The following is a 23,419-nucleotide window of genomic DNA, read 5'->3' on the forward strand; positions in this document are numbered from 1 at the left end:
TGGGACTGATTGTTTCAGTCTAGCTTGTGAACCATTTCTTAAAACCGGTTTTCTCTACATAACATCTCATAATTCATTCATTTACAGACGCATTCAGTGAGAACCTACTGCCTGCTAGGTAGACATTCTGCTACATCCTTTTTTTAAAATGTTTTATTTATTTTTGAGAGACAGGGAGACAGAGGATCTGAGGTGGGCTTTATGCTGACAGCAGTGAGCCTATGTGGGGCTCGAACTTACAAACCATGAGACCATGACCTGAAGTCAGACACTCAACTGACTGAGCCACCCAGGGGCCCCAATTCTGTTACATTCTTACTCATGTTTATGTCTTCAGAATTTACTGAGGATTGAGAGCAAATAAATTTTAATGCAATGTGACAAATAATATGACCATTATTTGTTCTAAAATTAACAAAATTTTTCAGGAGCCCAACAGAGGCGGTGGTAATTCTATCTGCAGGTGTGGGAACGATTCCCAGAAGAGAGCATTTAATAAAGGGTTTGAAAGTCAAGTAGAAGTTTCTGGGCAGAAGGGAAGAGAGGCCTCAGTATACGCAGAGGAGAAAGCAGAAACCACATGTAGAGGAAAAATTCCTCCATGTACATGTGTGTGGCTGGGGTACAGTTCAAGGAGTGCAAAACTGGCCTTTGGGCCAAATTCTGCCTGCTGCCTATTTTATATGTACATAATTTACATACCATAAAGTTTATTTTTCAGCTCTCCAAAAGAAAACTTTGTACCCATTAGCAACCACTCTCCATTGCCTGTGGTCCTATCCCCTGCCCTAGACAACCACCTTGAAGTAGAAATAAAGTCTACTTTATTTCTTTATTTTGGGTATTTTATATAGGTGGAATGGTATAGTGCATGTGATTTTTATGACTGGCTTCTTTCACTTAACATAATGCATTTGAGATTCATCCATGTTGTAGCATGTATTAGTTATTTTAATTCCTTTTTATTTCTGAACAGTACTCCATTGTATGGCTGTACCGTTTTGCTTATCCGTTCACCAGTGTGATACCTAGTTTTGTAAATAAAGTTTTTTTGTTTTTTGGGTTTTGGTGGGGTTTTTTTGTAAATAAAATAAAGTGTATTGGAATATAGCCGTGCCCATTCATTTATCTATCATCTGTGGCTGCTTTCTTACTACAATGGCAGAGTTGAGTAGTGTGACAAAGCCTGAAAGATTGATGATCTGGCCATTTGCAGAGAAAGCTTGCCAACCATTGGAATAGAGGATGGGGACAAAATGGGGACAGTGGGGGGTGGGTAGGGTGGGCTGGGGCTCGAAAGTGGAAGATGAGAGTGGAAAGGCTGCATGAGTGAGGGTTTGGACTAACCCTGTGGATCCGTGTTTCTCCACGTGTGTGTGGTATGTGAACCCTTTTCTTCCAAATCCCTCAGAGATGCTTCAGTGCAGATTCCATTGCCCCACACCTTTCTTCCTAATTCCACCTGAAGTTCCCTCTTAATTCAATCTGTGCCATGTTAAAAGCCCATTTCTAAGTCTTAACTCTACAGCAACTCTTCCTTGGTCCTTTATCCCTTTCCCTCTCCCTCTGTTCTAAAATTGCTCATTCCCAACCCCAGCACAGTCTGTACCTCCTCAGAGTATGGGATTGTGTATTTTCGTGTAGTATTTGCTGCTGAATCATGTGTTAATCTTGCACACCCAGCTGGTGAGTGGAGTCCTTAGGGGCAGGAACCAAATCTTGGACCTCTTTTGCTTTGTGCATATTAGGTTCTTGAATGATGCCAAGGTGTTATTTAAAAGTATCACTGTAAGTCTTCTGAAACTACTCCCCTTTTCCACAGTGTACTTTTATTTGATTTGCATTGTATTCGTGGACTTGGTGTTTTTGTTCTCAGGCCTCTCTTAACCACTCTAGCTAAGCAGGTATATCCTCCATTTTGTATTATGGCTTTGATTTATTTTCCCTAATTAAATCTCATGCTGTTGCAGTTTAAAGTATCCAGAGCCCTGTGTCAGTCTTTCCCCAGTCCATTTCTGAATTTTTGTTACATTTTTCTCTACTCTTACAGATTGTAGTCATCTGCTAGTAAACTAGTTAGTCCTTTCCCTCAGCTGGGTAAAAAGCTGTAAGTGGTTTTCAACTCCATGCAGCTCCCTTGGGCAACTCATATGACCTGAGCCAGATTTGAAGTAAGACCATTAACAATGATCTGTCCTGGGGCCACCTGGGTGGCTCAGTTGGTTAAGCGACTGACTTCAGCTCAGGTCATGATCTCACTGCTTGTGGGTTTGAGCCCCACGTCAGGGCTGTGTGCTGACAGCTCAGAGCCTGCTTCAAATTCTGGGTCTCCCTCTCTCTTGGCCCCTACCCTACTAATGCTCTGTCTCTCTCTCTCTCAAAAATAAACAAAATTTAAAAAAAAAAAAAAAAAAAGGAAAGAATGATCTGTCCTCATGATGTAGGGGATGATTCCCAGCCAATTCTTAATATGGCTGGAATTAATTAGCCTTGATTCCGCCAATTGAGAGAGGGCATTTTACTCTACCCTGTATTGTTAAATATCTAATAACTTGATTTTTTTTATTTTGTTTTTTTGCTCAGTGAGCACTTAAAATATCCCTGCCTGTATAGTAATTTGTTCCCTGTTTAATGTGGCTTTTTCCTTTGTTTACTCTGGACTCAAGTCTTTGTAGCTTGTTTTCTAAGTCAGCTCAAAAGTTGCTGGTCATTGGATTTGGCAGCGTTTTCAAGCTTTACCCACCAGAACCCTACAGGAAGTGGTGTGTCGGCCAGAAGAGTCTGTTTATTTAAAGCATGGTGTCCAGCAGAAGCAATCCATTTATGAGGGTCTGTTCTTAAAGATGCAGGAATCTGAATCTGTGTTTGGAAGACCTGTTGCTTTGACTTCTATTGCAAATGTGTGCTCTGTCTTTTCCTTTCCAGACTGCCAGGGCACCTCAGCTAGGCTGGTGGTTAATTGAAATAGTCCTTTCTGAGCTTCTTGGCCTTGTCTGAAATGCTAAAGTATCAATGTCCAGATACTAGATAGCTCTTTTAATCTCTTAAGAATAGGATTGAAAAAGATATTTTTTTATGAATTGCCTTTTATAAGTTTATTGGTCACTATTTGTTTAATGTTTATTTTTGAGACAGAGAGAGAGAGAGAGAGAGACAGCGTGAGTGGGGGAGGGGCAGAGAGAGAGGGAGACACAGAATCTGAAGCAGGCTCCAGACTCTGAGCTGTCAGCACAAAGCCCAGTGTGGGGCTCCAACCCATGAGCTGTGAGATCATGGCCTGAGCCGAATTAGATGTCTAACCAACTGAGCCACCCAGGTGCCCTACCATTTAAAAATATTCTGATAGGGTTTTGCTCTGCATGCTCTCATGATTTAGAATGCTAAAACTAAGTTGAAATGGCTATACTTTGATTCCTGGGTATGGTTCCTTGCCCACAGTCATCTGGTATTGTCTGGGTTCTAGTCCAAGACTATCCTGCAATAGTGCTTTATATTAATGGCATTTTTTACCCAAACTCCACAGAGTCGCTTGGCTGAAACTAGAATTTTTATACGCTTTGGGGGAAGATAGGCAAATGGCAGATATGATTTGGCTTCTATTGAAGATAGAAAGACTAGCTGGGTTTAACTGTGAGCCAAGGAGAGTCACCCACAGGACCCAGGATCACTGCAGTAGCCTAATTCTTGCCTGGAGCCCAAATACCACATTGCACCCATTAAAGTTTAAATTCTCTTTGTTGATAACATGTGTACACCTAATCTGATTCTTTCTGAACTTGCTACAGCAAATTGGTGATGTGGCTGTAGTTTGTATGTGCCTAGCACTGGGCTTGCCACAGGGTAGGTACTCAGTACCTGTACACTGATTTAGATGGAAACAGCATTCATTATCTTAGAGGTGAGCCCTTGGCAAGTGTGGCCTCCTAGTGATGTGCACACATGTGCAGGTTCCTTGGGAGAGAGGGAAAAAGAGACCTCGCAGCTGAGAGGACTAAGAAATGGAGGGTGGAGAGAAGATGGGATGTCACTTAGCTGTAACCATGCTGCAGGGTGGGGGGTGGTCTTTTAGTGGTCTACAGTTGGATCTTTGTGTGAGGTGGAAGTTGTATTGAGATTTCTACTTCCAAATAGGTACAAAAGAGCTTTGACTTGCTCGAAGTCGGTAGTAAATTTAACAGTTAAGAAGTTAAGAACAATATTTTACACATCCCGCTGCTACTCCTCTCAACCTCAGGTCGATAGACATGCACTAGTGCTTTTCTTGGGAATCAGTAGTTGTTTCTGAAGATCAAGGACAAGTCTGAAGTCTGAGGGAGCTGAAGGTCCATCTGGACATGGACATGCACACTTTGTTTTGGTATTTCTGGGTACTTAGGGTGTCCCCTTTGCTTGCCACTTTGAGTTGTAGATTTGGGGACCTTCCAAAGTCAAAGGTGATTGAAGAGTTTAATTTCCAATGATGAGTCACGCTTGGGCATTTTGCCTTTGTCATCTGGCCCCAGAAGACTTAGGGGGGCCAATTGTTCTCCCTTGTATTCTGAACATCCCCCCCCCCTCACCGATTTTATCTGGTGCAGTTGGCCAAAAGGCTCTACCTGTTCCCCACCGTTAGTTCTTTCTGCCTAGCACCATTTAGAGGTTTTAATACTGGCCCTTTATGACTCTGTAAGTTATTAGCGCGTGTGTTGCTGCTTTGTTTCCTGCTTTCGTATGGGCTGAAGATTCCACTTTTTCTCCCCTTTATCGTTGCTGGTTGTTAAGATAGTGAGAATGTAAATGAAATGGTAATATTACCATTGTGAACAAGTCTTTCTCTGAAAAGATTTTTTTTTCATTTTTAATGCTGTAAATATCTAATTCCCAGTGTTTTAGTTGGAAGCTGTTCAAATTTCCCAAATCATAAAATCTTTCAAAGCCTTCTCCAAGTTACTTTTTCTTGATTCCATTCTCCTCCTTTTTGCATTAAAAAAAAAAGAAAGAAAGAAAGAAACCCAGCCTATTTCCAAATAGGGAAATGACCTCTGTTTATTAGAGACCACAGTGGCATGGACCCCTAACTTGCTGTGAGCTTTTTTGATGTGTTTTGGAGCTGTGTACAAGAGTCCTGTTTAGTCCTGTTTTTGCCATGTGTTTTTATATACATTTCCTAAACACTTTCCCTGGCTCGGTACTATTACTGTGTATACGTCCTACATGTGTTTCCTATTTTTTATGACTCATACTTACGGTACTCATAAAGATTTATCCTTTATCTTGGCTCTGAGTAATGAGTCCACTTGCACGTTTCCAGCAGAGATGTGGGTTGGGACTTTTGTATTTAATCTTGCAGGGTAGGCCTCTTCAAGGCACAGTGCAGGAAACATGACATATTCATCTGAAGGCACTACTCACTTCTCCTCCCCAAGGGAACAGTCAGCTCAGTTTTTGTGAATTTATTAATTTGTATTTTCCAAGTTTTCCTTTCCCTTTGCCCCTTTTAGCCATTATGCTGCTTATTGCGAGACCACCATGAGGCAACTAGATGGAACAAATGCTCTGCTCCTTTTCCCTGCTGGTCACTTTGTTAAAGGGTTTGGTGGAGGAAGAAACTGAAATAGTTAAGCTGAAATGATATCTGTATTACATGTGGCAGCAAACACCCAGGGGGTCTTCTTGGGCTCAAATACACATTCAGACCCAAGAGCCTGTCACAGGCCGCAGGTGGCTTTAGTCTACTTATAGAGATCTAGGGTGGGGACCACAGCTTACAGCTGGGCAGCCTGACATCTCTCTTTTTCGGATGCCTTGTGGCTGTCTGCACACCAGGGCAGCCTGACATCTCTCTTTTTCGGATGCCTTGTGGCTGTCTGCACACCAGTTCATATCACCATCCAGAGCTGTCCAGTAGATGGCTCGAATGCCAGGAGATCTACATGGTATGAGTTTGTGTGTCTTGTCCTGGTTTAGAAACTTTATACCTCTGGGGCACCTGGGTGGCTCAGTCGGTTAAGCATCTGACTTCAGCTCAGGTCATGATCTCATGGTTTGTGAGTTCAAGCCCTGCGCTGGCCGGGCTCTGTGCTGACAGCTCAGAGCCTGGAGCCTGCTTTGGATTCTGTGTCTCCCTCTCTCTCTGCCCCTCCCCTGCTCAAGCTCTGTCTCTCTCTCTCTCTCTCAAATAAACATTAAAAAAAAAAAAGAAACCTTATACCTCCTGGGAGCTAATACGCGACTATGCTCTATAGGAATAGTGTCCATGGTGGCTATGAAGGAAATGCCTGATTTATGAGAGTCACTGCTCTCAGGGAAGCCCCCAAATCTCTCTTCCTATCAGGTATTTTTAATCTTTCCAATGCTAATACAGTTTTCCAGTTAGGGATAGAATTCTATCATGAGCAACTTGCCTTTTATTATAGTTGGCATGTTGTTGTAGATTACCAGGGTTACAGAGTTAAGAGAGTTAACAGAAGATCAAATTCTCATGTAAAGGAGGAATACATTTTGCCAACTCTTTGTCCACACCTGTGGCAGGCTAAAAAATGGCTCCCAAAGATATGCCTACATCCTCTTCCCCAAGATGTTACTACATGAATGTTTTATAGAAAATGCTACTATATGAATGCTTTATAGAACAAGTCTTTGCAAATGTGATTAATTGAAGGATTTTGAGGTGAGAAGATTTTCCTGGATTATCGGAGCAGTGTCTAAATGCAATCACACGTTTCCTTGTAAGACAGAGGTTTAATATAGACAAAAGGGGATAAGGCCGTCTGACTGTGGAGGCAGAGATAGGAGTGACAGGGCCACAAGCCAAGAAATAACAACAGCTGTGGGAGGCCGGAAGAAGCAAGGAGTGGATTCTCTCCTAGAGCTCTGGAGGAACAATGGCCCTGCTGACACCTTGATTTGGACTCATTAACCTGATTTGGCATAGACTGATTTTAGACGTCTGGCCTCCAGAACTATGAGAGAATAAATTTCTATTGTTTTAAGCCACCAAATCTTTAGTAATTTGTTACAGCAGCCATAGGAAACTAATACACTCCCGATTTCACATTAGCTTGGGAGATTATCTTGAGTTCCTTCCATGTAGTTCTCCTGCCCCCATTTTGTTCACTGCACGTGTTCTTCATCTCTAAAAAAGACACTAGCACCCAGTTGCCAAGCCCAAGAACCTTGGCATTATCCACGACCTCCTGTGTTTTCTCACATGTCATGTCCAATCTTGTTTATTCTACCATAAAAATATACTCTGAATCAGCATCTGCTTGACACCCCCCAACACACACACCAACCCTCCCCTCTTCAGTGGAGCCACCATCACATCTTTATTTGAGACACAGTGAACCCCTAGCCCAGATCCCTTCAGAGAGCACAACCCGAAGCTAGGGTTCTTGCCTTGCAAACTTGGCTCCACTGTTCATGAGCTGTGTGACTCTGTGCAGGTTTTTAAATAATAGTATCTACTTCATAGATGCTATGCCAATAAAACAGTTAAAATGTGACAGGTGCTTTGAACAGTGCTTGGGCTGTAATCTCACAATGAGTGTTAGCTGCTATCATTATTAACTAATAAGATCTATTCTCCACACAGCAGCCTCAGTCATCCTTTCAAGTCCAAGTCACAAAACTCACCAGCTGAGCTTCCTGCAGTGACTTCTCATTACATTTAGGATAAAATCCCTGGCACAGTGGTCACCCCTCGCCCAGCTTCTCACCAATCTTATGGCACTGCAGTTGTTGGGCCTGATGTCCTCCAGAGGCACAGAGCACACTCCTGCCTCCAGTCCTCTGCCTGGAGCGCTTCTCCTTCCTTTCATCCAGTCCCTGCCCTGCTGGTAGCTCCGCAGAGAGGCCTTCATTGACCATCCCATTCATTTATTCATTCATTCATTCATTCATTTATAATTTTTAAAATGTTTATTAAAAAAAATTTTTTAACGTTTATTTATTTTTGAGAGAGAAAGAGAGAGAGAGACAGACAGACAGACACAGTGTGAGTGGGGGAGGGGCACAGAGGGAGACACAGAATCCGAAGCAGGCTCCAGGCTCCAAGCTGTCAGCACAGAGCCTGACGTAGGGCTGGAACTCAGGAACCATGAGATCATGACCTCAGCTGAAATCAGACACTCAGCTGACTGAGCCACCCAGGCACCCCAATGTTTATTTATATTTGAGAGAGCAAGCTGGGTAGGAGCAGAGGAGGGAGACAGAGGATCCAAAGTGGGCTCTGTGCTGACAGCAGAGAGCCCAATGGACCTCCTCCTTTAAAATAGCCATACTCACCCCTACTGTCTCCAAACTGTGTTTTACTTTTTAAAAATAACTCCTATCATCTGGGGCGCCTGGGTGGCTCAGTCAGTTGAGTGTTCAACTTTGGCCAGGGTCATGATCTCACGGTCTGTGAGTTCAAGCTTTGTATCAGGCTCTGTGCTGACAGCTTGGAGCCTGGAGCCTGCTTTGGATTCTGTGTCTCCCTCTCTTTCTGACCCTCCCCCACCTATGCTCTGTCTCTCTCATTTTTTTTAAATAAACTTAAAAAAAAAACAAAAACAAAAAAACTATCATCTGATAAAATATGACCTGATATTTATATTTAAATGTGTTTGTTGTCCCTTCTACAAGAATATCCATGAGATGTTTTATTTTGTGCACTGAGATCGCCAGTAATTAGAACATACCCAGCATATAGTGAACACTCAATAAAGATATGTGAAATAAATGCTTGAGTGAATGTGCAGAAGTTGATTGTAACAGTCGAGTTTTATTAAATAGACTGTTAGCAATTTTTATTTGGAGATTTTATTTTGGAAATAATTATGTTTTCTGAGCAATCTGATTATTGATATTAGTATGTTTGGTTTAGTCATGAAGTAGTGTTTCCTTTAAAAAAAATTTTTTTTAATGTTTATTTTTGAGAGAGAGATGGAACATGATCAGGGGAAGGGCAGAGAGAGAGAGGGAGACACAGAATCTGAAGTAAGCTCCAGTCTCTGAGCTGTCAGCACAGAGCCCAGTGCAGGGCTCAAACCCACAAATCGTGAGATCATGACCTGAGCCAAAGTCAGATGCTTAACTACTGAGCCACCCAGGTGCCCCAAGTAGTGTTTCCTAATTCAGGTTTCAAGGTGTAGTGAATTGTGAGTGCTAATAGAGAACTTGGCTCTCCATTTATCAAGTTTTTTTTGTTTAAACTTGAGCAAATCTATAGAACCATGTGAGTCTCAGTTTCTTTATTTGTCAATAAAAAGAGACTGGGAAGATTGAGATTCAGTATTTCTTTCAGTGCAATCTTTTGAGTTTCTTTATTTCTTCTTCTTTTTTTTTTTAGTCTACATTAAGAGTTAAGGTTATATATATATATTTTTTTCAATATATGAAATTTATTGTCAGATTGGTTTCCATACAACACCCAGTGCTCATCCCAAAAGGTGCCCTCCTCAATACCCACCACCCACCCTCCCCTCCCTCCCACCCCCCATCAACCCTCAGTTTGTTCTCAGTTTTTAAGAGTCTCTTATGCTTTGGCTCTCTCCCACTCTAACCTCTTTTTTTTTTGTTGTTAAGGTTATATTTTTAAATATAGTTAGTTAATTCAGGTCTCCAAATTGAAAAACAGCAAAACTTGCATTTAGTACAAAACATCAATTGAAATGTAGATAAAAGTGTTTCTTGGATTGTTAAACTAGAAAATGTTTTTAAGGAAACCCTTAGCATCCAGTGGGAGCCACTTAATAGCTGAAATGTAAACTATGTGTATCTCATATCTTCATGTGTATGTGTGTTTTAAGAAAACCTGGATTAAGTAGGGTTTACAGATCTGGGACAAATCTAGCCTCCAAATACTTGGGAAATGCTTTTGAGTTTGATTGCTTAGATCTTACTGCCTTGTACAATAGAAATTTCATGATTTTCCAAACAGTTTTGCTGTTTTATCAGGACAGGGTACACACAAAGAATTTCCCACTCTCTTTTATTTATTTGAAATACTGAAGATTAGAAGAACTAATCATTTCAGTTTGCCCGAGCAAAGGCCCTTCCTCATGTAATTAGACCCAGGCAGCTGGACAGTCAGCAGCAGCAGCCTTCGTAGACTGTGCACCAGTGCAAAGCATTGTGGGAGTGAGGAGAGCAGGAGCTCGTGGAGCTTGTGCTTGGATGTGTACACCAGGGCAGAAAACAACACCTGTAAACAGAAAGGACAGAGACATTGAAACATATTATTGCTCTAAACACATATGATAAAAACTTAGCCAAACAGGCTTAATCAAGGACAGCTGGGCTGAGATAAACACAGAAGTGCTAAGGAATCAGGCATGTTGGAAGGATGTGGGGCTGGGGCTGGAGGAGGCTTGTTGCTGGAGTAATTGGAGCCAGGTGTGTTAGCCTGGCAATGGTTTTTGGAGGTGAGAATTTGGAGAGGTTTGAAATAGGGATGTGGTTTGGCTGAGAGCTAGAGGGAGAATTTTCCATGACTAGGGGAGGAGGCTGGTAAATAAAATGGAGCCAGTTGAGGAGTATGAAATACGTTGAAGAAAGCAAGTACCTTGGCAGCTGTGAAAGCTTGTGCTTGATAGCCTTGCCCGTTGGTGTTTATGGTGGAGAATGGGCGTTCAACCATGTACTCAGGTCTTCAAAGTTGGATGAATTGGTATAATCTTTAACACTGGGAGGGGCAATTTAGATAGACCTCTAAAGACAAATGTTTGTCCCCAAACCTCCCAGCCACAGATTGGGGAAAATCTCTAGCTCTCCCTCATAACCTGGTGACTTCAGCTGCCTTGGAAGGAGTTCATGGTTTTAGCACTTCCCGTGTGTGCCTATTTCTCTAGAGTCATATTCCAGATGGAAAGGCAGGTGACTGAGTTTCTGTTCATACATTTGAGGTTGCTTTGGAGTAGATGAGGTGTTGGGGTTAGGTGTGGAATGAATGTGGTATTCTCAGGACCATGCATTCTTTGTTGGATTCTGAAGTCCCCAGAATTGCAGTGAAATTTGGAGAGTAAGAGTTGGGTCTGCCCAAGTTAGCCTTGCCTGAACAGGAAGATGGTGAAGAAACCTGTGAATTTGTGCTGTCCAAGCTCTGTCTCTTGGGCCTGGTCTTTAAGGAGACCCAGATCTCAAAGGTTGAGGGGAAGGCTGGGAAGTGGCAAAAGAAGTGTTCTTTATTTGGAAGCCAGGTGGCTGAGGATCAAGTATGCAGATGTCATTGGTTTCTCATCCTACTTCAAAATCCAAGTACCTACAGGCAGGAGGTAATAGTAGCACACTGATCAGGGCCAAAATCAAACACTGGTAAGCTGCTTCTTCAGAGGATTATGAAAACTGGCATTTTGGTCCGTCTTCTCAACACCCTTGCAAAGGACTTGTTGTTAGCTCTAGTTTACAGGCATGGAAATTGAGGCTGAGAGGCTAAATACTCTACTCTAGGTCCGGAGTTTGGAAGTAGTTGGCAGAGCCCAAGCTTGTATCTGCAGCACATAATTCCTATAGATGGGGTCAATGTGCAGTGAGTATCTTTGGGCAAGGTGGGTTTTTCCAAGGTTTAGACATTTATTCAATCATTGAACCAGTATTTATTAAGCGCCTGTTATTGTCAGGCACAGTACCAGGCATTGGTGGCCCTGACACTCCTAATCTTGAGAATTTGCCAAAGGTAGCAAAGATATAGCAGATAGTGAATTCTTCCCCTGATCTTGCTCCCATTGAGATGATCTCAGTCATTTTGCTCTCCTTAACCATGAGCTTAAATATTGCTCCTGGTGTTGTTTGTTGACTCAGTCATATTGGAAAGGTGGGTCTTTGAACTACAATGAAATAGCCATCTGGTAAGTATTACATGTAAATAGCTGGGTTGTCATCTATAGGTTAAGAGCTTAGAAAAAGGGGCAGGTTGGGACGTCCTGTTACTAACGATAGTTCTTTTCTATATAAACAACTCTCTCTACTGGATTATCTGTGCCAAAATATTACCAAATAGCTTGGAAACAGGTTAGTGTTTTGCCCTTTAGGGATAAAAAGACCATGGAGTTGAATTTGGAAAGGAATCTTGGAAAATGTTTCAATAAAAATATATCATTCACATGCCCGAAAATTCAGCACTCCAGGGCTCCTGCTGGCAGAATCAGGTGAACTTTGAAATATATTATGACTTGATCTTGGATTCTTGCATATCTCAAGTAGGCTGAAAGTTATTTTTGTTTTATTGGCAATGACCTTTTATCAGAAATACCTAGCAGATATGCTTTAGATTGAAGCCAGTGGGCTTTGTGGTAATTTTCTGTATATACAACTGCCTTCTTTCCCTTTCAATTTTATATAAAAACATAAATGGAGAGATTTCTCAGCATCATGTTGTGGAATCTACCCCATATGTTGGTTCATTTTTCCTTTGTCTTTCATACGTTGATTCATTTATTCGTTCTAAAAATGTATGAGTGTTTACCAGGTGCAGGCATTGTTCTGGGACTAGAGATACAGTGGTAAGTAAGGCAGAATTTCAGCCTTCATAGTGCTTATGTTGTTTCGAACATAGGGTACCCATTTAGGAGACAGGAAGGGGTGGTTGTTAGGGTGGTTAGGAAAGGCTTCTTTGAGGAGGTGCACTTGAATGATGAAAAGGAGTCATGCACAGGTCCAAGGGAAGAATAGGCCAGATGAAGGACCTGCTGATGTCAAAGCCCTAAGCCTGGAAGCAGCTTGTTGGAGGTAAGTAAGAAGGCTGGGGTGGCTGGAGTAGAGTGAGCAAGGAGGAAGGCAATAGGAGATGGGATGAGTTAGTTAAGGGACAGATCATGTGGTGCTTTGCAGGGGGCAAAGTTATTTCTTGGCGTTTCTTATGTTTCTGTGTTCTTATCCACTAGTTAAAGGCTGGCTCTAAATTCGGAAGACTTGGGGAAGCCCTTCTTTTCCAATAGTAGAGAGTTGGTTCTATAAAGAAAGACGTAGATAGTTCCATTAGTAAGATAAGTAGAAGCTAGATTACTGGAATGGTTATTTGAGTTCTAGTCTCCATGATGCCATAACCAGCGTGGAACTTGGGCATACCATTACCTCTTCAGGTTTCAGTTTCCTTATCTACAACAAATATTTGAAGTAGAATATCTCTAACGTCTCTCCTATCACTAAAAATCAGTGGCTTTGAGGCGCCTGGGTGGCTCAGTCGGTTAAGCGGCCGACTTCGGCTCAGGTCATGATCTCGCGGTCCGTGGGTTCGAGCCCTGCGTCGGGCTCTGTGCTGACAGCTCAGAGCCTGGAGCCTGTTCCAGAGTCTGTGTCTCCCTCTCTCTGACCCTCCCCCGTTCATGCTCTGTCTCTCTCTGTCTCAAAAATAAATTTAAAAAATGTTTAAAAAATTTTAAAAAAAATCAGTGGCTTTATTATACACAAATTTGATTTTGTGTTTTTTCCTCTGGCTTCTTTCAGAATTTTATCAGATCTGTTTGCAGTAACCAAGTCCAGTGGTTGTAATTTCACCCTTTTCCCTATTCTTTTGCTTCTGGAACAGACAGTAAAGTATTTGGGGGAAAAATGGCAGGAAGAAGTAAAACAAGTGGAATAAAAATGAGAGAACTTCATAACTTTGCACCTTGGATCCAGAGCTGGCCAGTGTGCCTAACAGTGACCATTTAGCACATTGTCCATTGACCTAAAAGAATTCCCAGTCACCAAATGAGTCAGTTGTAATGACTGAGACTTGTTCCCAGCCTAAGGATTTATGGTTAACTAAGAGCAGCCATTGTCTTTATTAAGGAGGATTATCCCAACAAAATTATGTTTTTAGAACCTGACGGTGTAATCATGTTGTTTGCATTGACTCTTCTAAAATCATATTTTTTTTTTTTATTTATCGGAAGTTCTGTATTTCAGTAGTAACTAGAAAAATCTGCCAGTCTTCCTGCAATTTGGTCTAAATCATGAAGCTCTCTCATTGAAAAGTATGTCTAGAAGAAATTAGCAAAATCAAATAAATTAACTTGTCTCATTATCTTGTCAACACTACCTATTTTGAAAGACCACTATAAATCTTGATTTGCCCTTAGGATTAACTTTGAGTATTTCATGATTTGTTTTCTTTCTGCCAAGCCTAAAGGACTACAGGGCATACACTGACCTGAAGTTAAAGTAAAAATTAAAAAAAAAAAAAATGTGGTGTGGGGTAGGAAAGAAATTCTCTAAGACATGTTCACACTGGTCTGAAAAGTTCAATAAATTCATTTTGGAATATTTTCAGTTTTTGAAAGAGGAAAAATCTTCTGTTTTGTTCTTTTGTATTTACTTTGGCAGATTAACCTAAACTTCTGTCAGTCTTTTCATTGAGTACACAAGCCATTTAGTGTGACCTGGCATTTCTGAACGGATAGTTCAATCACATCAGGCCATTTTTTCCTGTCAGCTACATCTCTTCCTAGGGATCTGACATAAAGACTGTTACTGTCAGTTGCTCACATAACTAGGCTTTGTTCTAGCCTCTTCATTCATGGGGAAACTGAATCCCGAAGTAAGATTCTTCAACAGAACTTTTCTTTACCCCCAAGTGAATGCTATGTCCAGAGTCTCACACTGGAAGGAATACAAGATTGGGAAGCATCACTGTTAGTGGTCGTGTAGTAGTGAAAGTTCCTTTTCTCCATTTCTCAGCCAAGGATAATTAACTGCTTCTCCCTGACCGCAGACAAATCATTTTCTGTAAATCAGACAATCCTGTTTTCATTCCAGAATTGCTTACCAACAGTTTACTTGATTTTTCAAAAAGTGGGAGAGATTATGACCCCAAACTGTTTCAGGTTTGTACTGGAAACTTGTTAGGTCTTGTGAAGACTTAGGAGGGCGTCTCAAGAAGACATTCCTAGGATGAAGAATGTCAGAGCTGTTTTCCTTTAGGGATGGTAAAGTAGAGGCAGAGATAAAGGACTGTTGGACGTACTTCTTCTACAGGAGAGAACGAAGGATCGGAGATAAAGATTTTTGCATATAACTGGGACCAGAGTTACCAAGCCCTGTGAGTTGTTCCTTGTAAAAAGTGTTGAAGGCGGAGTGCGCGTGAATTCTCCCAGGAGCCACTGCTCTTCCTCTTCCCATAAGCGGCCTGAGGTGATCTCTGAAACTGGTTCGCTATTCACTTGACCCGGAAAACCCGACAAAATCATGCAAAGCAAGAGGTTCAAATCTTTGTGTTCACTTTAAGAACACATAGGAAACTGCCTAGGCCATCAAGGGTATGCATATCCGAAAAGCCACCAAGTATCTGAAAATGTCACTTCGCAGAAGCAATGTGTGCTATTCTGATGCTACAGTGGTGGAGTTGGTAGGTGTACCCAGGCCAAACAGTGGGGCAGGACACAGGGTCCATGGCCCAAAAAGAAGTGCTGAATTTTTACTGCACATGCTTAAAAATGCGGAGAGTAATGCTGAACTTAAGGGTTTAGATGTAGATTCTCCAGTCATTGAGCACATCCAGGTGAACAAAGCCCCCAAAATGCGGCGTAGAACCTACAGGGCTCAAGGTCAGATTAACCCATACATGAGCTCTCCCTGCCACATTGAGATGATCCTTACTGAAAAAGAGCAGATTGTTCCTAAACCAGAAGAGGAGGTTGCACAGAAGAAAAAGATATCCAGAAGAAACTGAAGAAACAAAAACTTATGGCCTGGGAGTAAATTCTGCATAAAATACATGCAAATAAAAGTAAAAACAGAAAGAAAAAAAAAAGTGTTGAAGGCAAGTAACTCAGAGTAGTTTCTGATTCTTTGATTGTTTTTCAGTTAAAATGTACCCCAAACTCATCAAGTGTTTCTTGAAGGCTTGTGAGCTGGGAATAAACCCAGGGAATGAATTCCTTAGGTCCAAGAGACTTGGATTTGAGGAGTAAAGTTTAATTTCCTTACCTTGTGAGATACTCCTTGGTAATTCAGTAATGACACCATATAAAATTTGGAACAGGATCCAAAATGGGATTTTTTTTTTTTTTAGCTCAATTACCAATATATATTCTTTTGGGCAAATAAGTGAAGCAATTGAATTGGATTTAATAAATTAATGCATTAATGTCATTAAGTGATACCTGATATGCTAGAAATAGATGTACCCTTTATTTTTCAGGAGGCAAGCCATGGTCACAGGTCAGTGAATTATATTACATGGTATTCTTTCTTTGCCTTCACTGATTAGTTAAGCTTGGCTTTCATGGCCCATTGATATCTGGCTGCAGTCTACATTTCCAATTTTATTTCTCTATATTCTTTTCTACATTTCTTCAGCTTCATGTGAATTAAGTGTTCCCCACACCTTTCCATGTTCCCTCTCCTGCTTTGATATTTCTCTTGAGGCTCTCCCTGCCCGTGTCCTCTTAATTCTTCCTGTTCTGCCCTGTTTACCCTCAGGACCCAGTGAAGTGACCCCCTTTCTCCTCCCATATTTACATCTGTATATTATCTTTTTCATCCTTTAAACTGTGAATTTCTTGAGAACAAATTTTGTACCTACTTTGCATTTGAAGTCCTTACAGAGTGGCATTTCCCAAAAATACATTTATGTGTTCTGTCTTCACAGTTTTTGCTGAGTTCATATACTACCTGTATTATGTACTACCAGTATTTCTCTTTAAATTAAAAAAAAAAAACAAAAAACTGGCTTTACCCTAACATCCTCAACGTGAAATTATGTTTTTAATACCCATGAAAATGAAGACATAAACTATATATAAAAATTTCTTCTTTTTTTTTTTTAATTTGTTTTAATGTTTATCTTTGAGAGAGAGAGACAGAGACAGAGACAGAGTGCGAGCAGGGGAGAGGCAGAGAGAGAGGGAGACGGAATCTGAAGCAGGCTCCAGGCTCTGAGCTCTAAGCACAGATCCTGATGTGGGGCTCAAACCCACGGAATGTGAGATCATGTCCTGAGCCAAAGTCGGACGCCCAACTGACTGAGCCACCCAGGCGCCCCCAAAAATTTCTTATTTCTTAACATTTCTTAATTGTCGCCATGCTTTGGGAAAGATTGATTTGCCAAGTGCCTTACACATACTAGCTAGCCATTTAGTATCTGCCGAATGAAAAAATGGCTGCACAAAACATATGAAATATGAACCTTTTCTCTCTGTTAGCTTAGTAACTTCACAGCTATTAACCTGGAGATGAAACAAGGAGAAGCCAGAAAAGACACAGCAAGCCTTTAAGTGGAGCCATTCATTCCTACCTGTGAAGCAATTTGTGTTAGATATTTCTAATTACTTCCTTATGTAATGCAAACTGCTGGGCCAGTGGGGCCTGTGGATAGCTGACTCCCTGCTGATTGAGTGAGCATCTTGTTTGAAACCCCAGAAACTGTGCAAGGGGACCCCCTCTCCACAATAGGTTCAGGAAGTAGCACTATACATGGAATGCATCTAGAGGAGAGGAACGTGATAAGTGTGTGCACATATCACATTGTTCTAATCAAATTTCTTAATGTTCTGTTCGAGGTAATTTGAGTTACAGATCTCTCCCTACCAATTTTTGTTTATGAATGCATTGTGTACTGCCAGTATAACTGAGTTCTGAAGATATTTTCTATGAATTCTGGCTAACGGAAATGATATATTTTCTTACCTTTTGAGGATGTTGTCAGGCTACTCAGGTGTACCACTTTGAGCTCCTTAAAATAATACATTACAGTACAGTACAATACAATAAAATGTTCTGTGTATTCAAGCTATAGTAACATAGTTAATAATTAACTGCAATAATCTTAATAAAACTTAAAGGCTTTTGTAAATTCCTGAAGAAATTTGTTTCTGAGTTGCTATACTTTATAGTTGCTGCTTGTATATAGTAAAGAAGTAATAAATTATAGTTCCTTATTTGCTTTTTAAACTATAGCATAGGGGTGCCTCGGTGGCTCAGTCAGTTGAGCATCCAACTCTTGCTTTTTCAGCTCAGGTCATGATCTCACAGAACTGTGATATCGAGCCCCGTGTTGGGCTCTATGCTGACAGTGGGGAGCCTGCTTGGGATTGTCTCTTTCCCTCTCTGTGCCCCTCTCCCACGTGTACATGTGATAGAGAAAGTGCAAGCAGAGGAGGGGCAGAGAGAGAAAGAGAGAATCCCAAGCAGGCTCCCAACTACCAGCACAGAGCCCAATGTGGGGCTTGAACCCACAAACTGAGATCATGACCCTAGCTGAAATCAGGAGTCAGACACTTAAACAACTGAGCCATCAAGGTACCCCAAACATTAAAAACAAACAAACACCAAACTGTAGCATAGATTATTAAATTAGAGACCCTAGAACAGGTTGTTTTCTTATTTAGTGTTAAATGAGGTTTAGATTATTTTTTTCTTAAATTTATAGGAAGGAATTAGTCCACGTAAGGTCAATATGGCATGAAGTCTAAGGTTTTTATCAGAAAAACCTCTCCCTCTCCTTCTCCCCCCCACCCCCCACCCCCACCCCGCTCCCTCTTTCTCTGTCTTTTAAATCCAGGGTTGGGATCAACAGCTGTTCTAGCATGGGCAGGGTAACTTGATATAATGGTATACATTTTTACCCTGGTCTGCTCTCAGAGCAAATTTGAAATGGTTGTTTTGGAAAATGTGCTATGAATTTATCTCTAGACCTTCGCACCAGAGCAGTTAGTTCGGCCCAGCAAATCCCTGGCACTTGATGTGCATCTTTCATAACAGAACTTTGATGCTGTGACTTGATGCCTTGAAATCAGCACAACAAAATGGTGCTTGAAGAGCAGTGTTTACTTTGATCATTTTTCAACTTCTGTGCCCCAGCCTTTTCACGGAGTACAAATTGCTTTACCAGAGTTATGGGGCTGAAGCCCACGGACTGTTTTTGTAGTCTGGTTGCTGTGGTGATTCTTAGCCTTCCATGAAACTCCATCTCCAGGGAAACAGAAACCTTTGCAGCTGTCTCAACCTTTTGGTATCGTATCTGGTAGAGGTCTTCACTGAGCTTGTTGCAGGCCGGAGAGTGGTCAATAAACAAATACGTGGAAATAGGGCATCTCATTCAGGACATGTTGTATTATTTCCAAACAAGCAACTCCCTTATCCTTCTTGCAAATCATAGGGAACTTTGAAGTATCTCCAAGGCTGGCTGAAGCCAGAGTTTAGTAAGCCGTGGAGATGTTGGTCATGATAATGATATGAGTAAGAACTTAGGATGGTTGATGACATTATAGAGTTGCCAGGTGGGGAAGAAAGAGTGGTGGCAAAGGAAAAGCTTAATGGGGCTTGTGTGTGCTTGGAGAGGAGAAGTTGGTTTAGGAAGAGGGTTTGGGCTCAGTCCAAGGATGCCAGCAGTTTGGTGTTTGCAGGACTATGAGGAAAGCTATTTTGACCTTTCGTCTCAGTGGAGGACAATATAGACAAGACCTTCTTTCCATAGGAACCAAGGGAATGGAAAAAAAATAGCCATGATTTTAGAGGGTAGAAGTAATAGTAGCTACATTTAGAAGAACACTTACTGTGTGCCAGTCACTGTTTTAAGTGCTTTCCACATATGGCGTGTTTAATCCTTTGACATCTGATGGAATAGGCACAGGTATTATCCCCACGTTATAGTCAATGAAACTGATGCCCATGGAGTCTTAACATGTTCAAGGTCCCAAGGCTGGTAAGTGGAGAACTGAGATTCCAAATGGCTCTGAGTCACTGCTATTAACACTAGGTCAAACTGCCTGTAATTTAGAAAGGAAAGCAGAGTGACCCAAAGGATCGAGTTCCAGGGGACACTGGCCAACTTGGAAGAAAACATAGATCTTGGAAGAGATTAAATAATGCCTTAAAGTGTGTTTATTGATCATTCATTCATTCATTCATCATTAAATACTTATGTAGGACCTACTAAATGCCAGGTATTAGACTAGACCCTGAGGTAATAAAAAGACAAGTCCCAAACCCTCCTCTTAGATGGTTGATATATACAAAGTTGATGTAAAACAAGGCAGCAGGTGCTCTGTGCTGTAAGAGAAAGATCGTTTGGACGGAGATCAGGAGCATTCACTGGGAAGAGCTTCCTTCTTCTGAGGGCACTGATAACAAGAAAACTTCTTAAAGGACATGCCATTTTTTTCTGTGAGGTAAATAAACTTGATCCCATATGAAAATGAAACTGTAATTTTTTTTTAATTGGAAATGGAAAGGAGATTTTATTTTTTAAATGTTTTTATTTATTTTATTTTTGAAAACGAGCGAGCAAGAGAGAGAGATTGTGAACAGGAGAGGGGCAGAGAGAGAGGAAGACAGAGAATCTCAAGCAGGCTCTGCACTGTCAGTGCAGAGCCCAATGGGGGGCTTGAACTCCCAAACCTTCAGATCATGACCTGAGCTGAAATCAAGAGTCAGATACTTAACCAACTAAGCCACCCCGGCGCCCAGAACTATAATTAAATTATGTTAATACATACCGTTACCTCTTTCTAAACAGAACTTAGAGGTCTTATTTGCTGTGTTTGCATACAGCTTGTCCTTGAGAATTTCCAAACCACAGTAGAGCAGTACGTCTACTTTATATAAAGAGCTCTGGTAGGAGTGGGTTCCAGAGTAGTGAATGGAGAGCACTCCACAAGGGAAAGGGTTTGAGAAGGCTGAGGTAATCCATTGTTATAGGAGAAACTTTCCATGATGCCTCAGGTGATGACTGTGCAACGTTCCTAAAATCTGGTGAAGGCCTTTCTGTAGTACATAAATTCTTAACTATGGGCAAGCATATTAGTGCTTTAATTCATTTAAATTTTAACTCATTTCTTTCTCATAATAACTGTAAAAGGCTGGTACTGTTATCCTGGTTTTTATATAAACAAGGTCAGACAGGTAAGGAATGGAGCTGGGGTTCAACACAGGGAGTTTGATGCAAGTGTCCATCCTGTGCTGATTAGTCGTATTTCACTTTTTGGGTTCCATAGTAAGCCATAAATAATCAAAAGGCAGTCTTTCAGACACTAAGATGTTCTTAGAGTAGCTTGAGGCTGATATAAGATTCCCCCTTCCCCATGAAATATCTGGTCATTAACTGTCCTAAGAGGGACGGCATCTACTTGGCACATCACCCACATTTTTTTTCTCAGTGCTTATTGGGAACCTCCCATGGTGAGTGGAAAATTAATAGGAGAAGAAACACAAATTATATAGTTTTGCTACTTGTTAGCCCAGGTTAAAAAGTTTGTTTGCTTAAGGAGGTGGTATCTGATGATGACTTTGACTTTATCAGGTTTCTCTCTTTTTTAAAAAATTTTTTTAATGTTACTTATTTTTGACAGAGAGAGACAGAGACAGAGCATGAGTGGGGGAGGGGTAGAGAGAGAGGGAGACGCAGAATGCAAAGTAGGCTCCAGACTCTGAGCTGTCAGTACAGAGCCCAGTGCGGGGCTCGAACCCACAAACCGTGAGATCATGACCTGAGCCGAAGTCAGACACTCAACTGACTGAGCCACCCAGGCGCCCCAGATTTCTCTATTCTAAAAACAAGGATATTTTAGAATATTATCCAACTGTAATGGTCTGAAAATTTTGAGTTTCATCATCTTTCTTTGAGAGAATAATAAAATTTTCTATCACATTGAGTTAACCATAACTTTGTAATAAGTATAAATTATGTAACTTCAACAGTTTTGTGTGATTGCACTGATTTCTTTTAAGGTTAGGGGGATTTAATTTAATAAATTTTGAAGAATAATGGCTTTTTCAAAGCTACTTCTAAGTTTAGAGTCTGGGCCCTTAAGCAGGAGACAATAGGCTTCCACACACTCGCATATATACACCAAGACAGATGTGATCAGAACCTACCACAGTAGGATTCTGAACTCTTTATAACTCTCCTCACTTCCCTGACAGATTTGCTCTATCCTAGTATCATTTTCTTTTGAAATAATTACTATTGAGAAATACTCTTGAGGACTTTACAGTATTGCTTATTAAATATATGGATTTTATTTATTTATTTATTTATTTATTTATTTATTTATTTATTTATTTAAATTTTAAAAATTATTTTAGAGAGAATCTTAAGCAGGCTCCAGACTGGGTGTGGACACGGGTCTTGATCCTATGACCCTGGGATCATAACCTAAGCTGAAATCCAGAGTTGGGGACATTCAACCAACTGAGCCACGCAGGTGCCCCTATGTGTATATGGATTTTTAAAAACAAACTTAAGCAAACTTCTTTAGGGAAGAAATGAAATAGGAAGTGGATAAAGCGATTCTGAAAGTCTCAAGCAAAGTATTCAATAATTAAATCACAGAATTCCTAGACTCTAGGGTCGGAAGGGGTCTTAGTGCTCATCCAGTCAGGCTTATACTTAGCTTGTGAATTTTGTTTCTAAAATATCTCTGACAAGTGGTCATGCAGCCCATCCAAGTAGTTCTGGACATTGGGAAGAGGGGAGAAACCAGAAGATCAATCATGTTGACAGATTTTGGCTGTTTGTTACATAGAAGTTTGGATTTGATTTGTCCTGCCTGCTTGTTGCCTCTCCTGACCCTTGACATCCTCTTCCCTCCCCCACACAGCCTGGACATATCTCAGTCTTGTGTTGTGTTACAATCATCTTTTCGTGTGTCTGGCTTTCCTCTGGACTGTGAGGAAATTGGTGAAAGATAGGCTGTGTCCTACTCATCTTCTTTTGTCAATATTAATAGAAATAATTGTCATGGTGCCTGGCACATCATAGGGTGCCTAACTAATGCTGTTTGAATAAATGAAAAAAAATGCATAGGAAACACATTCCCATCTGAAGATAGCTTAGTGTGTGACTTAGCCTTGACTGTCTTAGATGAAGGAAATCCTGAGGATTGATGGGACCTTTCAGCTCTTCTGAGATAAACTGAGTTCCTTGTATCACGTGACAGTCTTTCCAGGTGAGGTTTGAAACTGAAGAGTTAGTCTGGTTCATCCCATGTGTAAGTTCAAACCACACTTTTTTGGTGTGTGGTGAAAACAGAGTAAAATGTTAGCCAAGGGCTACCATGTTAGCCCTTTTGGAGTGTATAGTTCAGTGGCATTTGTACATTCACAATGCAGTGCAACCATCACCACTGTCTCATTCCAGAACATTTTCTTCACTCCAAAAAGGAATACCAGAACAATTAGCAGTCACTTTTATTCTCCCCTATCCCTAGGTCCTAGTGATGACTAATCTGCTTTCTGTCTCGGGATTTGCCTGCTCTGGACCTTTCATATGAATATAATCATACAACATGTGGTCTTTTGTGTCTGGCTTTTGCACTTCACATATGCTGTCAAAGTTCATCCGTGTTGTAGTATGTATCAGTACTTTATTCTTTTTATGCTAAGTAATATTCCATTGTATGGATATGTCACATTTGCTAGTTTTGAATCACATTTTTATGGCTGGGTAATATTCCGTTGTATGTGTGTGTATCACACCGTCTTGAGCCATAAAAAAAAAGATGTGATCTTGACATTTCAACAACATGGGTGGGTCTAG

The 23,419-nt window shown here is 41.0% G+C and overlaps 1 protein-coding gene and 1 pseudogene across 2 annotated transcripts in view; both read left to right on the forward strand.

Annotated features, from left to right (window-relative positions):
- TGFBR3 (transforming growth factor beta receptor 3) overlaps positions 1-23,419 on the forward strand; it is a 211,360-nt gene that overhangs the window by 98,844 nt on the left and 89,097 nt on the right. The window lies entirely within an intron of this gene.
- On the forward strand, positions 13,370-16,090 carry LOC124516520 (60S ribosomal protein L17-like; annotated as a pseudogene).

The sequence above is a fragment of the Lynx rufus genome, unplaced genomic scaffold (genome assembly GCF_022079265.1).
Source record: "Lynx rufus isolate CCGP_SWC_20201006 ecotype Redwood Valley unplaced genomic scaffold, mLynRuf1.p SCAF_2, whole genome shotgun sequence".
NCBI classification, from domain to species: domain Eukaryota; kingdom Metazoa; phylum Chordata; class Mammalia; order Carnivora; family Felidae; genus Lynx; species Lynx rufus.